Raw genomic sequence first — 16,036 nt, 5'->3', positions numbered from 1 at the left:
TTCATGCCTCTGAGGTTTCACACAGCTTCCTCTGTCCTCATTATATACCCTTCACCTCCTCTGCCTATTAAAATCTAACTCATTCTCAAAGAACAATTCATACCCCCTCCAAAAAGCCCCCAGTTGGACTGAGTCATGCCATCTCTGGTCTCATAGCTCCTCACCAATATCTTTTTTTAAAGTATGTCTTGCATTCCGCCTTTTAAAAAACAATTCACATGCCTGTGTCCCCACCAAATAGAAGACAAAAATGTAGAATAGAAAAAAGCACAGGCTTTAAGCCAGATGGACTGGGTTCAAATTCTGGCTTCCCACTTACCTTGGGCAAATTTCTTGCCTCTGTTTCCTTATCTGTAAAATGGAGCTGATAACAACTGAAACTGGTTTGGTTGTTTGAGCATTGAACAAATAATATTCATATGAAAAAAATCACATTTGAAAAATTATTTTCAATTTCCCTACTACAACCACCTCATACATACACACATATAAACTCCTTGTGAGGAGGGTGGATTCCGAAGAAAATAGAGATAGGCAACGATATAGCACTCTGGGGGCATTTAGGCATTTAGGCCCCTAAAGTGCTATATCGTTCTATGCCTGGAGGAGATTGAAAGATGAGAGAGAAAGAGTTGGGGGGAGGGGAGGCAGACAGAAAAAGGGAAAGAGGTTGAAGAGGATTTTAGCAAGGGCTTAAAGCAAGTGATCTGAAACTCCCTGGGAAAAGAAAGAAATGTTTAAGGAGAATTTTAAGGAAATTTTGCTGTATGACATGTGGTGCGACACATTCTCTGACTTTGTATAAAAACGTTGGGTAAAATTCACATTCTTCATCAGTGCTTTGGGAGTTGGGTTAGTTTTTGTTGTTTGCTAGTTTTTTAATCTCAGCCACCATTCAAGGTTGGAGTGAAGCAAGAGCTAGACTGCCCCAAGGAGGCCTAGTGACATATTGAGGTTATAGTTGCAATACTCTGGACTCATTATCAATGCTGGATAAAGGTGATTTCCCTGACCTCTGTGCCTGCTCTCATCGAGGGCAGGAACCTCCTTCAGAGCACAAAGCCTATTGTAGTAAGTCCAGTTGGGAGTGTCTACACACTTATGGTTTCTTTCTCCCCTTTTGAGAACCAGGGAATATCTTTCTGTACTGTGGCCTTGTGAACACCATGTGGCTGTCTACCTCTCTGGTTTACTTAACTAACACTTAGGTTTAAAGTTGCTTTTTTCAGGTTGTTGAAGAGTCTTACTGCATAGGAAGGTGGCTGGAAATATCCTGTTTCAGGTCAGTCGGAGTCTCTTCAACAGTTTTACAGTGGCTCGCATCAAGACCTTACGGGGCTTACAGTGACCGCTGTCAGAGAGCTCATAAGCATGATGTAATACTCGGATTCTAAATGCACGTCCTCCTGGGTCAGGGTGTCAGGAAAGAGTTTCACACCCCTGCTACCACAATCGATGCCTTGCTCATGTTTTACTGAAAACTGAACCACCAAGGTCTCATTCTCATTGCTGAATGGCTTAAACCTGGTTGAAAGGGCATAAAACTTGGCATCTTCATTGGTCTGGAGACCTGGGATCAGAGAACACAGAATCTTCAGACTTAAATACTCAACGAGCAGCCAGAGAGACTCAGCACTCAGTCTCACCAATCTTTGGTACTTTCTTATATACCTACTATGTGCCAGGTGCGATGCTGGACACATTACCTTATTCAAGCCTCAGAGGAACTCAGCAAAATGGATATTATCTCTACAAATTAGGAATCTGAGTCACAGGGAGGTGGAGTGACATGCCTAGGCTCACATGGCTAATAAGAAACTAAACCGGGATTTTAATCCATGTCTGTCTGATTCCTTCTCCTTACACCATTCTGCCTTTGATTTTCAGGAGATAGTTAAATACTGTTCTGCAGCTTTACAAAACAAGACCCTGTTTATCCTGAGACTCACAGAACATTTCTAGTCTAAGTACATTATCTTATAGATGAGGAAACTAAGCCCCAGAGAAGAAAATTACCCAAGATCGCATAGTCACAAATGACAGACAGAGAAGCCAAGTCTCCTGACTTCCAAGTCAGTGGTCCTTCCATTACTCCACGCTGCTGCCTAGCTTACTTGTTATGACTCTGCCTGTCACTTCAATTCTCTGAGCCTCAGTTGCCTCATCAGAAAATGCGGACAATTATTCCTACCTCATAGGGATCCCATGAAAGTCAAATGGTAAGAGCTGTAACAAGCACTTTGTAAACTGCCAACATAAAATACAAGGGGCTATCATTATTCATGCTTAGAGAGGATCCTTCTCCCATGATTCCATAGCTCTCTCTACTTCCCTGGGTCACGCTAGGTTGCAAGAAGCTTTATTTCAGTCTCTTCGAATAGGTTTTAAGCTTCTGAAGAGCAGGGGTATCTTTATACTCCTAGCATCTAGGCCAAGACCTAGCATAGAAGAAATTTCAATATATAGGTGTTAAATTGCACAGAAGAAGCACAGCTCCTGATTCAGCCATCTCTGAAGCATTTATTGCACAGCAGTGCTAAGTGCTAAGCACTTTCATGTCTGATACTGCATTAGGAACTGTCTGTAGTTTAAAGAGTATGCTTACTTCCCCGAAGACATCGTGTGAGGCTAGAGCAGCCAGAGAAGACTTTGGGGAATGGGAGTGGACCCAAGGGAAAGAGCCCTGAACCCATAAGCAGAAGACCAAGCTTTGAATCTTGGCTCTACCAGATCCTGTTATGTAGTCCAACCCAATCCCCCCGCCCACCGCCTTACTGAGCCTCATTTGTACCCAAGAGCCCTTCTAGATAACCAAGGGAAACCTAATGAACCTGAGCAGGATGAGACATGAGGAGCCACACACAAGAAATCGAATTGAGAGAAAATGGGTGGCTGTGCAGACTGCCCCCAGAGCCACCGAGAAGCAGGCGTCCCACGAGTCACTCAGTCTTCAATTCTCTCTCCTTTGGAAACAATATTCCAGAGTGGATTTAAATGAGATTTTAAATGCTCAAGCCAGTTTGTAATTCTCTCCTTTAATAAACATGAAAATGAGATTCATAACAGGAGCCAGGACAGAGAAGATGGGAAGTTACTCCAGGGGACAATCGATGGATTCTATTTATAGAATAAAAGCTTTCTCAGGCAAAAACACCCTTGCCTGTAGACCTTGTCCTCAGAGCTCCCCCTCCCCTCATGATATTATTTGGCTCTTACAGCAGCCCTGTCTGATGAGCACGGCAGTCGATGACTATCATCTCCATCTAATAGCAAGGCCCAGAGAAGTGAAAAGACTTGCCCAAATTATGCAGCTAGTGAGTCATGGGAGTTAGCCTCAGGTCTGTCTGCTCCACTCTCCTTTGTATCAAGCTGCTCTAGGGGAAAGCAACATTTGGAGGTTATACAGTGCTTTTCCATGTTTCAAGTACAGTGTTATATAAAAAATTCCAAGGTGGAGAAAAAGCAGGGTAGTCCAGCAATAATGAACATAGTCCTGGAGTCAGACCTAGAATCCAGTCTTAGCCCTGCCTCTCATCAGCTGTGTCTAGCTTTGGGCAAATTACCCATCCTTTCTGGGGCCCCTCTGCAAAATTGGGAATCATCTCACGAAGTTATCAGGAAGATTAATGGGGATAATGTGTCTAAGAGCTTAGTTTTGAATACCTATTATTTAAAGATTTTATTTATTTACTTGACAAAAAGAGAGAGAGAGCACAAGCAGGGGGAGCAGCAGGCAGAGGGAGAAGCAGGCTCCCTGCTGAGCAGGACTCTGGGATCATGACCTGAGCCGATGGCAGACACTTAACCAACTGCCAGCTTAACCAACAACCCAGGTGTCCCTGAATACCTGTTATTTAGTAAATGGTCATTATTATTTTCGCGGACAGTTCATTCTTCTCCATCGACTACTTTTTTAAAATTCTAATGAAGAGAAATGAAATGATAATATGTGTAAAAACAATCGTATAAAAGTCAGAACTTTTTTCTAGTCAATTAGTATATTCCTGAATTCCAGCATTTACCTTTAGCCTTTCCTTTGTCTCCATAAAATTTTCCTGCAGTAAGCTGAAATTACCATAATCCAGCCTAAGTCACTTTTTCCATCCATCAATAGGGTAAAGAAGAAAAGCAAAATATAGAAATGATTTGTGTTTTCTTAAAGACTATGAGCTGCAGCTAAGGCTGACCAAGACTGCAGGAACAGTAAGGGAATATCATGGGATAACTCTAATATTTCTGAAATCCCCTTCACTCTCTGATGCCTAGACTCTACCATTTGTGCCCTACCACGTGAAGTGGCTGGACTACCAAATATTTGAGCCACTTACACATTAATGCTCCATCCTACCCTCCTCTATGGGAGTGAAGTCCTAAAAACCACCATGGCAATGTATGGTTGAAAGGCTTGAGGCATTCTCTTAAAAATAGACAGAAAAAATTTGGTTAGGGGAACAAAGCCCTTATACATATTTATGTCTAGTAAGATAAAATAATAAAATCACCTCACCAAGTAAAGAGATTAGTAATACCATTTTATACTTCTTGAATTAGTAATGATGATATTAAATAATCAATTTCCATTTGCCCTTTTTTATTGCTTAAACTTTTTAGACTCTCCCTTGCAGTTTCGAGGAGATGCTGATAAATTTGTTTGGCTTCGGCACAGAAGGCATACAGACAAAGAGGCATTCTTTTTGGGATCTGGCACTCCATCCAAACTTTCCGTGCCTTTCTGATTTTATGCCTCAGAGTTGCTGACTCCCACTTCCTGGTCCCACGGGTCTCCCAGAGTCACAGGGCAATTTGGCAGCTCGAAATGGAAGAGGCCTTGGGTGTAGACTTCATTTTATCTCCTCTGCACAGCTGAATGAATATTTCTCAAATTCCACTACCCAGTATCTAGGGTTATGGCCTTATCTCTGCCCATGAAAACCCCACTTCAACCCACATCCAGTAAGACCACGCTAAACTGGTTCTGTCAGCTCCTGTTACTCAAGCCTGACAACTCAACTACCTCTCCCCATGAGGCCCAGGGGATGGGTTTGCTTTCCACAGTCTTCCCCTGTCTCTCCCAAGATCTCAGTGTTAGACAGGCCAAGACATCTTAGGGGCCACCACCTCACCCACCACTCCTGATGGCGGGGCCCCAGGAGCTTCTTTCCATCTGATGTTGCTGTGGTTAGACTGGAATGATTACCACTTCCCTGACCACAGTTTGTCCAGTGGAGAATAAGGATTAATACCATACTCGAAAGATTTGTTATGTGTTTGACCTTCGTGTGGGTCCCTAAAAATTTCGCCTCATTTACTCTGATGGATAATGCTATGAAAAGGTACTATTAGTTTCATTTTGTATCTAGTAAGTGGTGGACCTGAGATGTGAACCCTGATTTCAGACCTGGCCTTTCTTCTGGAATAAGAGGGAGATACAGGGAAAAGTGCTATGAAGAACAAAAAATTGTGTAATCATACTAACAGCTACTGTTCAGGAGCCATATGTCAAGCATTGTGCTGAGTGCTTCCCATGCATTATCTCATGCACTCTCATAATAGCTCTGTGACGAATGCGCGATTTTCCCTCATTCAAAAGATGAGAAAAGTAAAGCTTAGAAACTTGTCCAAGAGCCCAGTTTGTAAGTAAGTGGGGAAGCCAGATTCAGACCCAGGCCTATACAACACTGAAATCTTTACTTTTAACCTTTATACTATATGGCTTCCCATGAAGTGATGTGTGTGAAAAGCCCTTTATAATCTAAAGAGTGCACAGCAAACGTAAGAGACATAGTCCTTTACAGTTTGTAATTAATAAAATTATTTGTGTATAATTTGAGTAATATCTGTCTTCCCCAGACAACACCAGACTGGTGAGTTTCGTAACTATTTTATGTATCATTGCGTCCCAGTATCTCACACAGAGTTAACTGCCAAAACATCTGTTGAATGAATGGATGGATGGATGACCTTGTCTTTTGCCTATGCCATAAGATTCTCAGCTTTACGAATGGGTCGATTCATTTATTAATCCATTTGACAAATGTTAATTGAATTTAACAAGTATGTAGAAACAGTCGTACAACTTTAATCTTGAACTTTATGGTAAGAGAGGTTAGAACAGAACTCAGAACTTCTGGGTAATTCTTTTTCTGGGTGAACAGTATTGATACAAATCAGACCTGACACAATTTAAGATGTCCCAAAATAAGGAGCCTTTCTTGTTGGGAGAATAGTGTCACATGGTTAATAAAGTCCTACTTTAATGTTTTAGACTTTTCTTCTTAACATCATAGAAGGTTCAAGCCAGAGTGACTCTTTTTTTTTTAGATTTTATTTATTTATTTATTTATTTATTTATTTATTTATTTATTAGACAGAGATAGAGACAGCCAGAGAGAGAGGGAACACAAGCAGGGGGAGTGGGAGAGGAAGAAGCAGGCTCATAGAAGAAGAGCCTTATGTGGGGCTCGATCCCATAACGCCGGGATCATGCCCTGAGCCGAAGGCAGACGCTTAACCGCTGTGCCACCCAGGCACTCCCAAGCCAGAGTGACTCTTAGTGGTCATTTCCTCTGACCTCCTCATATTACAGGCAGGGAAAGTGAAGGAATACTGTACACATACTAGTTGCTCAATGTTTGTTGCATGACAGATTGATATGAGGTATCTTATTACATAAGATAATAAGATTATTGTAATAATTAATAATTATTAAAAGCAATTAGTTTTGCTGTCACTGAATGGGAACCTCTAGTAGGTCCTCCGTTCATTTTATAGGTTGTCATTTCTAATCCACTGTACCCTAGGAAGCACATAGCCAAGTCTGTTAAGAAAGCGGACACTGAATAGGAGCCTAAATGCTTGAAGTAGAAGACGATATAAATCATTCACTCAAATATTTGCAGAGCTCCTATACTCTTCCAGTGTGAGTGCTGGACATCAAAGTACTGGTAAGACATAATTCCTTGAGCCCTCAAGACCTCAAGGAGCTCACAGTCTAATGAGAAAGACAGGCAACTAGTGTCTGTTTTTCTTATTTCATATTTCTTGATTTTTCAAAGCAAAATAATTTATTGTAGAAAAGGTACAAAGCCCAGAGGCAGCAGATAAGCAGTAAAAGCACCTACAATCTACCTCACAGAGATGACCATTGTCAAGATTCTGATATACTTCTTTCCAGCATTTTTGTTGTTGTTTTGGCCCCTGCTCTCACCTCCACATCCCTGTGGCCTCTGCAGAGACCCTTTCCATCAGTTTGCACTTGAGACCTGGAAAGGCCAGCTGGATCCGGCCTCTTTGGTTTGGGCATCTGTCCAGGGTGATTCTTCCTCAGGCCAAGCATGTCCGAGTACCCACACTTGGCAGACGGTCCCAATCGCATATCAGTTGGAGGCCTGAGCAGCAGGCTGCTCCTCAGCCCTCTGAGCTGTCCTCCGTGGGCCTGAGCCAGCTGGGCACAGAGGCCCTTTGTCTCAGAACATCTCTTTGGCCAAGTTTTCATGGTCGAGTCTGAGAGTTGACAGAATTACCATTCACACACACACACACACACACACACACACACACTCACACTCACTCTCACACACTCTCCTTGTGACTTCTGCATCATTTAGATCCTCATCTGAATTCCAGTTTCTTTCTGCCTGATTTTGTACTTTTACAAGTGGCACTGCCATTGCCTGAGCCCTCCCCTCACACTTATTTGTATCACTAATTCAGTGATTCTCCAGTTCAGTCAACCAACATTCCTGCATATCTTAATGTGCCAGCCCCTATGCAAGGTCTCAGATTCCAAATGCTCATTTTGCCCCTGAAGCCAGTGGTATTACTTCCTGCTGGCCAACGACACTTGGCAGCTTGTAGCAGTGGCCAATACTTCCTTTAAGGAGGCAAGAGACTGGGTTGAACAAGCACCTCTGCCCCCATCTCACTGTGTGGCTTTGGGAAAACCACCTCTCCTCTCTGGGGCTCTGTTTCATCTGTCCAGTGAGAGGCCTGACATGCCCTTGGGTTGCTGAGCTGCCCTGTGGCCTGGAATCGTCCAGGAAAACAGCAGAAAGAAAGGAGACTGAATCAAACTCTGGAGCAAACCCTTCAAATGGCCCTACCATGTCAGATCCTCTCTCTGGACCTCAGTTTGCTCATCTATATATGGGAAGAAGGAGGCCATTTGGGGCTAGATGAACTCTCAGGGCCCTTTTAGTTCTGACATTAAAAAAATCTAAGATTTACCTTCTTTGAGGTTGCTGAATACTTCTTATGTGAGCTAGAAGGACTTCATCTTACTGGACTCCTGGGAGGCAGTGAGGTGGGAAGCAGGGGTAACCCAAGAAAGATCAGTTTTTATATCATATGGCCTCGATTCAAATTCTGGCTTTGCCTTTTAATAACTGTGTAACATCAGACAAATTATTCAACTCCTCTAGGCTTCAGTTCGACCATATATAGACTGGGAAAAAGAATAACTGTTTCGCAGAATTGAGATGAGGATTGGAGAGGGTAAAGCATCGTGCCTACTGACTAATACTGTGCTTAATAAAGGTTACGTAAGCTTTCTGGTACAATTTTGCTGTAAAAACTAGAGTTTAAAAGGAGGAAATTCAGTTCCAAGCAGAAATGGATCAGCAGAACACTTCTCTTAATTTTTTAATAGTTTTTTTAATTAAAAGACTAATGCCAGTTCATGGCAGGAAGTAAAGAGAACATTGAAGTCAGCTGGAATTCCATCACCAACCTTTTACACTTTGGTATATTCTATTCCTTGTTCCACACACAAATGTATTTTATAATAGTGACAATGTGCATCTTAGATACAATCTTGTACATTTTACATCTAAGCTTATATCATAAAGATCTCCCTACGACATTAAAGCCTTCCCAAGCATTCTATGGATGTATCGTATTTTACTTGACTGGGTCCTACCACTGGACATTAAGGTTCGTCTCCGAATGTTCCCAATTATTAATAATGCACCCCCAACCCCACTGACCTTCCCTCCACCCCACTTTAGCCATCTTCCCCTACATTCACACGTTGGGCCTTATCATCACCAGGAACTCTTCCACTTCTGAAATTACAAACTCAAACTTCCCCTCTATCTTATAGCCTCCTATCCTCCAGTTTTCATACTCTGTTATTTGAATGAAATACACCTATTCTTTGATCCTCTCCATTTTTTTTTTTCAGTCGGCTGGCTCCTTCCTATCTAAATTTCACAGCGTTTCCTTCTTCCCTCCCTCTTCCTTCTTTCCATAAACTTTTAATTGAGCATTTTCTATGTGCCAGGCACTGCACCAAATGCAAATTTGTAATTTTGAAAGAGATGTGGATTTATCACCTTACTCCTCTCAACTCCCTTGCCCGTTTGCCTTTCATCCAAACCTTCCACTCTCACTTTGCATTCCAAATTCCTTAACTGAGCTCTCTACTTCTCTCCGTTCTCCAAAACACAGCCCGTACCTGTTCTATTCATTTTCTAGGTCCTCATCTACCCTTAAACCTACTGTAGTCAGCCTTCTGCCCCCACCACTCCACTGAGTCATCGAGTGGTCTTCTAACTATAAAATGCAATGAATGTTTTCCAGACATTGCCTTACCTGGCCTCCAAACCACTTTGACACTAGCTATGCAACCTTGGGAAAGTCATTCAACTTCTCTGAATCTCAGTTTTCTCATCAGTGAAAGAGAGATAATAGCATCTTTCTGATAGAACTGTTGAGAGATTCTATAAAATAACATATATAAAAAAATCCACTGTTTCACAATAGGCATTCAACAGAAATTAAGTTCTGATTCACTGAATTTGGTTTCCGGGGTCCCTGACAATCAGGAAGGGCTTATCTTGGCTATTAGGAGCATTCTTATCTCTAGAAAGAGTCACTTTCCAGGGCAATTCCTTCATTCATTCATTCAAAAAAAAAATTAAACACCTACTACGTGTCATTCTAGGGGCCACAGATACAACAACGAACACAATAGAGAAGCACTCTGTTATCAGAAAGCTAAACAGTGACAAAAGAGAGAGAGACAATGTATAAATGCACAAATAAGAAACTTATAGTGAAAAGTGTTCTAAAAAAGTAATCATGCAGAGTCTCACAAGGGAACTTTTAGGGGGGATGGAAGTGTTCTACATATTAATTGTGGTGGTGGTCACACAGTTTCAAAATTCAATGAATGATACACTTCATACATTTCAAATGGGTGCATTTTATTGCATATAAATTATATCTCAAATGGGGCACTTAGGTGGTATGGTTGATTAAGTGTCCCACTCTTGATTTCAGGTCATGATCCCAGGGTCGTGAGATTGAGCTGGTGTGAGGCTCTGTGCTCAGTGCACAGTCTGCTTAAGACTCACTCTCCTTCTCCCTCTGCCCCTACCCCCTGCACACACTCTCTCTCTAAAATAAATAAATAAATCTTTAATAAATAAATAAATAAATAAATAAACAATATCTCAAAAAAGTTGAGTTAAAAAAAACTGTCACTTAAAGGAGGAGAACATAACTGTATATGGCGGAGTGATGTTTACTAGGATGAAGAAGGAAGGCCCATCAAGAAAGAGACACTTAGGCAGAAACCCGAATGATGGGAAGGAATAAACCATGTGAAGACCTAAAAGAAGAAGATCTAGACAGAAGTCACAGCAAGTATGAAGGCCTTGAAATGGAGATGGGCTTGGAGTGTCTGAGAAACAGCAAGAAAGACAATCTGTATGGACTATAATACAGAAGAAGGAGATAAGACTGTGGAGGTAGGGAGGGGCCTCCAGATCATGGAGGTTCTTGTAGGTCATGGTGAGGAGAAGGCTGGATTTTTTTTTTTAAAGATTTTATTTATTTATTTAACACAGACAGAGCACAAGCAGTGGGAGTGGCAGGCAGAGGGAGAGGGAGAAGCAGTCTCCCCGCTGAGCAGGGAGCCCAATGTGGGGCTTGATCCCAGGACCCTGGCATCATGACCTAAAGCCAAAGGCATATGCTTAACCAACTGAGCCACCCAGGTGCTTCTAGATGTTATTTTAAATCTAACAGGAAGGCAGTGGAGGTTTTTAAGATCCAGAATGGTACCATCTGATTTACATTTCCAAAGGATCATTCTGATGAGAAGAGACTAGGGAGAAGCAGAAACAGAAGCAAAGAAGCCATTCAAATTACTGCAATAGGCCAAGTGAGAGATGATGGTGGCCTGGACTAGGGTAGGTAGCAATATGGGAGGTAGAAATATCATGTTCAAAATATGCTTTGAAGGTAGAGTCAATTAGAGTTGCTGACAGATTTGGTAAAGGAGAAGAAAATAAAAGAATCAAAGATGACGCTTAGATTTTTGACCTAAACAACCAGATGAATGTTTGGGCCATTTACTAATGTGGAGAAGATCAGGAGAGAACAAGTCTAGAGTTTGTTTTGCAAAAACAAGAGCTTGTTTTTAGACATGTTAAATCTGAGATGCTCATGAATTTATGGACATGTTTGATACACCAGCCACCCACGAGTTTCATAGAACAAGTCGTTGCCTAGATCTTCCTAGCTCTGAGTACCCCAACAGTACTGGATTTCTGGATCCACTAAATCTAGGCTATGCCTTAGAACCCTGATGACCCACCAGCTAAAGCTGCACCACCAGGAAACAGCATCAGCTCTCAGCATATTTCTCTGACCGAGATCTCTCTCCCTTTGGCCTAATTATCACATTTTGGGTTGATTCCTTTAAAGCAGGCATTTGACCTCAACTACTACATGTCTCTAAATCCTACTGCAGGAAGATTTCTTGGAACATCGATTCTCTTCACTGGCTGTGATTTTTTGGTTGTGTCCGCGGGTCAAAATGTTCAACATTCAACAATCCTTCACTGGGGACCTCTCTATGCCAAGCACTAACTTTGATGCTGACAACACAGAGGAGAATCAGGTAGATAAACAACCACAGTGTGAGCAGAGCTGACACCCAAGAAGCACAGAAGTGGAGGGAACTAGGGGAAGTCTAGGCAAGGCTTCCTGGAGAAGGTGAGGTCATGTAGAGTAACCTTTCCTAAGCATAAGGCGCTGGGTTTTATTGATGATTTTGGCCTCATCAACAGTCTTGGGACTTCGGACTTCTTCCTTTGATTCCAAGAATTTCACAAATATTTGTCAGTAACATCCTTGGGCATTTCACTCCTGCCACATTGGGAAAGGGGAGTTCAGTCCTTGGGGAAGTGACTGCAGGTTTGTACACGCTTGCTGTCTGCCTTCTGACAAGAGGAATTACAATGTGAGTAAAGCCGCCCCAGGCAGTGGGGCAGGCCCAGCAGTTAGAAGCTTAGCCTCACAGAGCTTACTGCAAAGGATAGCTGAAGTCAGTCAGGAAATGGGGGAACACCAACCTACGGTTTGGTGAGGCTTGTGCCTTGTCAGAAGATTCCCGCACAACCAGTGAAACTGTGAGCTTCTGGCATCCCACGCTTCAGCCAACTCCTAAACCTCTCTCCTGGTTGCTCCTCCCCTAACGTTCCGCGGCACTCCCATGCCCCCATGTAGGCCTCTCCACTTTTCACTCAGAAGGTTGCCTCTCCAATCTGAACTTTGGTCAGCTTCACAATATATCCTACACATTTTTGCTAAAGTGCTCTATCTAATACCCAGGCCAGATCTGGGTTTTTTCCCCCCTCTGTTTATCACCTTCACTAGCTCCCCACTGCTCAGAGAAAGGCCAGGCTCCTTAGCCCCCTTGATCTAGGTCCTGCCTCCTCTCTAGCCTCACCTTAACTACCTTCCCCTTCATACTTTCCAGTTCCCTGAAGATGCCAGTGCTATCTGCATCATAACTTGGACTTTGTACATGCTGTTCTTGACTGGAATGCCTTTTTCTCCAACCCTGTTCATCTGATAAATTCTTCATCCTTTGAAGTGCTGCTCTGGTTTCTCTTTCTCCCTGAAGTCTTCCCATCCAGTGGCCTTATTCATTCCTATCTCTGCACCAGCTCTGCACCTTGTTCTCAACACAGTGTTACTTGTATCATGGACTGAGAACTTGAGTCTCAGGAAAGGGAAAGGGCTTATCCAGGCTTTCAAGGTAAATATGGACTCAACTCCAAAAAATCCTGATTCCTAGGCAAGTGCCCTATTCACCTCACTCTCAAAGAATCAATCAGATTTTATACACACACACACAGAGTATTTTATGGGATGCAACAGTACCATTAAACATCTGTCCTTCAGTAAGTAAACTCTGCCATAATTCCCTGATGCTCCTGACACGTTCCAGGGAGAGGGTTAGACAAGGCAACCTTCAAGAGCTTCTGAGCTGATATTTTATGAAATACAAAAAAATTCACTATCACAAGTAGTGCTCACATTTTCCCTCTAGAGTTCATTTGTTTGTGTTTTTAGGATGAAGGGGAGAGAACAAGCATTTATTGCATACCTACTATATACTGGGGCAATGCTTTGCATACCTTATTTCATTTCATTCTCAGAACAATTTCTTTTTTTTTTTTTTTTTTTTTTTTTTTTTTTTTTTTTTTAAAGATTTTATTTATTTATGTGACAGAGAGATAGCCAGCGAGAGAGGGAACACAGCAGGGGAGTGGAAGAGGAAGAAGCAGGCTCCCAGCACAGGAGCCCGATGTGGGACTCGATCCCGGAACGCCGGGATCACGCCCTGAGCTGAAGGCAGACGCTTAACGACTACGCCACCCAGGCGCCCCCATTCTCAGAACAATTTCTTAAGATCCGTATTGTTGTCCTCATTTCACAGAAAAGGAAACTGAAATACAGGCAGGGTAAACTCCTCACCCAAGGTCCCACAGTAAGGAAGGAACCAACAGGGCTTTGAACTGCAGACTGGAGGGGCAGGTAATTGATGAACAGCAGGTAGGGTCTGGTCTCACATCTCCTTTCCACATCCTCCCCTACCATGCCACCCCTGACCTGGCACAGGCCTCTCACCCTGATCTTCAAACTCCTTGCACAAGTAGACCCAGCTCTGTGTCCACACACCCAGCATGCAGGCGGCCAGTAGCAGCAGCAGCTGCAACCTCTTCATCCCTTGGGCCGGCGTCCCAGTGCCCAGCCTTGGAGAGCCGCTACCCTGCTAGGTGCTCTGCCAATGTCACCACCTCTGCCTGGACACTGGGGCAGGGGCTGAGATCACCTGCACCTTGCACCTGACTGCCTCTCATTTGCGATGTTAGAGGTAATAAGCACCGCAGCCAATGGTTGATGACCATGCACTGGGAGTGCAGACCAAGGTGGAGGGGGCCAGCTAAGTGTTGAGGGAACAGGGCAGAGTTCCTAGGGAGTGGGCGTGTGGCAGGACCAGCTAAGGGTGGTCTCCGGGGTCCCATAAGTCTGCTTAATGTTGGTGTGGTCAGTTCCAGAGTGCTGTCACATTGTTCCTTCCATCACCCCCTGGCACTCACTCTCTCTCTCTCTCTACTTCCCTCTATCCCTCTATCCTACCTTCTATCTATCCATCCGTCCTCTGGGCCTATGAGGAACAATAATAGTATGGTATCTGTTAGTTTAATAGGAACACCTAAGGCCTGAGAGGGACCCAAAGAAGCCCTAATCCAGTATGATCTCAGGAAAGTCTTCCTGGAGGAGGTGACTCTTAGTTAACCAGGCAGGAAGAAACAGCAGAGGGGAGAAAGGAGCAAAAGGAATACTATGTGGAAAGGCCCAGAGGAGGGAAGGTTTTATAAGTTAATATCACTTCTGCAACAATGTAATACTATGCGATCAGTGGAATTTCCCTCATTGTCAGGAAACTGAGGATCTAAGAGAGAAAAAAGCACTAATATTTGTTGATCATCATACTGTATGCTAAGCCCTGCACCAGACAAGCAACATGCATGATATCATTTGATTCTCACACCAATTTCATGCAGTTGCTGTTATGCTCACTTTCCTGATGAACAAACAGGCTCTGAGATGCAAAGTGATTTGCCAAGGTCACAGAGAGATGGAATAGGGACTAGAATCAAGGTCTTCTCATTCCAGTGCTTTCACTGGACCTTGATTCCACTATTCACCACCTCGATGTTTATTTATTGAGTTTCCATTATGTGCCAGGCACTGGGCTAGGTGCTGAAGATACAGTGGAGAACAAGATTGACACGTCTCCTGCTATTACAGGGACCACCTTCTAGTGGGAGAGACAGAAAATCATCAAGAAACCAAATAAATATCAATTAATGATATGCATGCTGAAAAACTAAAGCAAGGTTATGACTTAGCAAGTTAGGAGGAGATGGGGGAAGGCTGATTGGCTGGGAGACAGCAGGGAAGCCCTCCCCGAGATGACACTGCTTGAGCTCGGAATGAGAAGTCATGCATTTATCTGGAGGCAAGTATTCCAGGCGAGACAACATCAAGTGCAACGGCTCTGAGAAGGGGAATAAGTTTGTCTCTTTTGAACATTGGAAACATGGCCAGGGTGGCTTAAGCACTGTGAACAGGTGGACAATGTCTGGAGGTGAGAAATCAAGATCTCAAACAGGCCTACAGGCCCTGGGAAGGATTTATACTTGGTTCAATGGGAAGCCTCTCATAGGGGAGCCATCATCAGATTTCCATTTTAAAAAGATCACTTTGATTGCTCTGTGCTAGGTTGATGATCTCAATATATAACCAATTGCAAATATCAAGTAGACAGTTAAAATATACAAATCCGGAGTTCATGAAAAAGGTCCTGGTTATACAAACAAATTTTGGGGTGATAAGTAGTAGTTTTGGCCACATAGCTAGATGAGATCTTTTTAAGAGGGAGGGCAGATTGGCCAAGAATTACGCCAAGTACCCCACGCCTGGAGAACCCCAACTCTGAAAGATGACCAGAGAAAGTGGAGGCAGCAAAGGAAACCAAGATTGGCCACCAAAGAAAGAGCTTCCTTTAGAATTCTACGTTTCTACCCATTGGCAGGATGTTCTTCTCTTAAAGGGAGTGTCAAAACTGCAATTCAACTAATATTTACTGATCCCCCGCTGTGGGCAGAATGCTGTGCCAAGTTCTGAGGAGACAAAGGCAGATTAGGACAGCATAGGCAGGTAGGATGCA

The 16,036-nt window shown here is 43.2% G+C and overlaps 1 pseudogene; it reads right to left on the bottom strand.

Annotated features, from left to right (window-relative positions):
• LOC113254214 (calreticulin-like) overlaps positions 1-7,495 on the bottom strand; it is a 49,090-nt pseudogene extending 41,595 nt beyond the window's left edge.
• Positions 7,496-16,036: the final 8,541 nt, after the last annotated feature.

Source organism: Ursus arctos, unplaced genomic scaffold (genome assembly GCF_023065955.2).
Source record: "Ursus arctos isolate Adak ecotype North America unplaced genomic scaffold, UrsArc2.0 scaffold_12, whole genome shotgun sequence".
NCBI lineage: Eukaryota > Metazoa > Chordata > Mammalia > Carnivora > Ursidae > Ursus > Ursus arctos.
The sequence above is the reverse complement of the archived record's forward strand: the minus strand, read 5'-3'. Positions and strand labels throughout refer to the sequence as shown.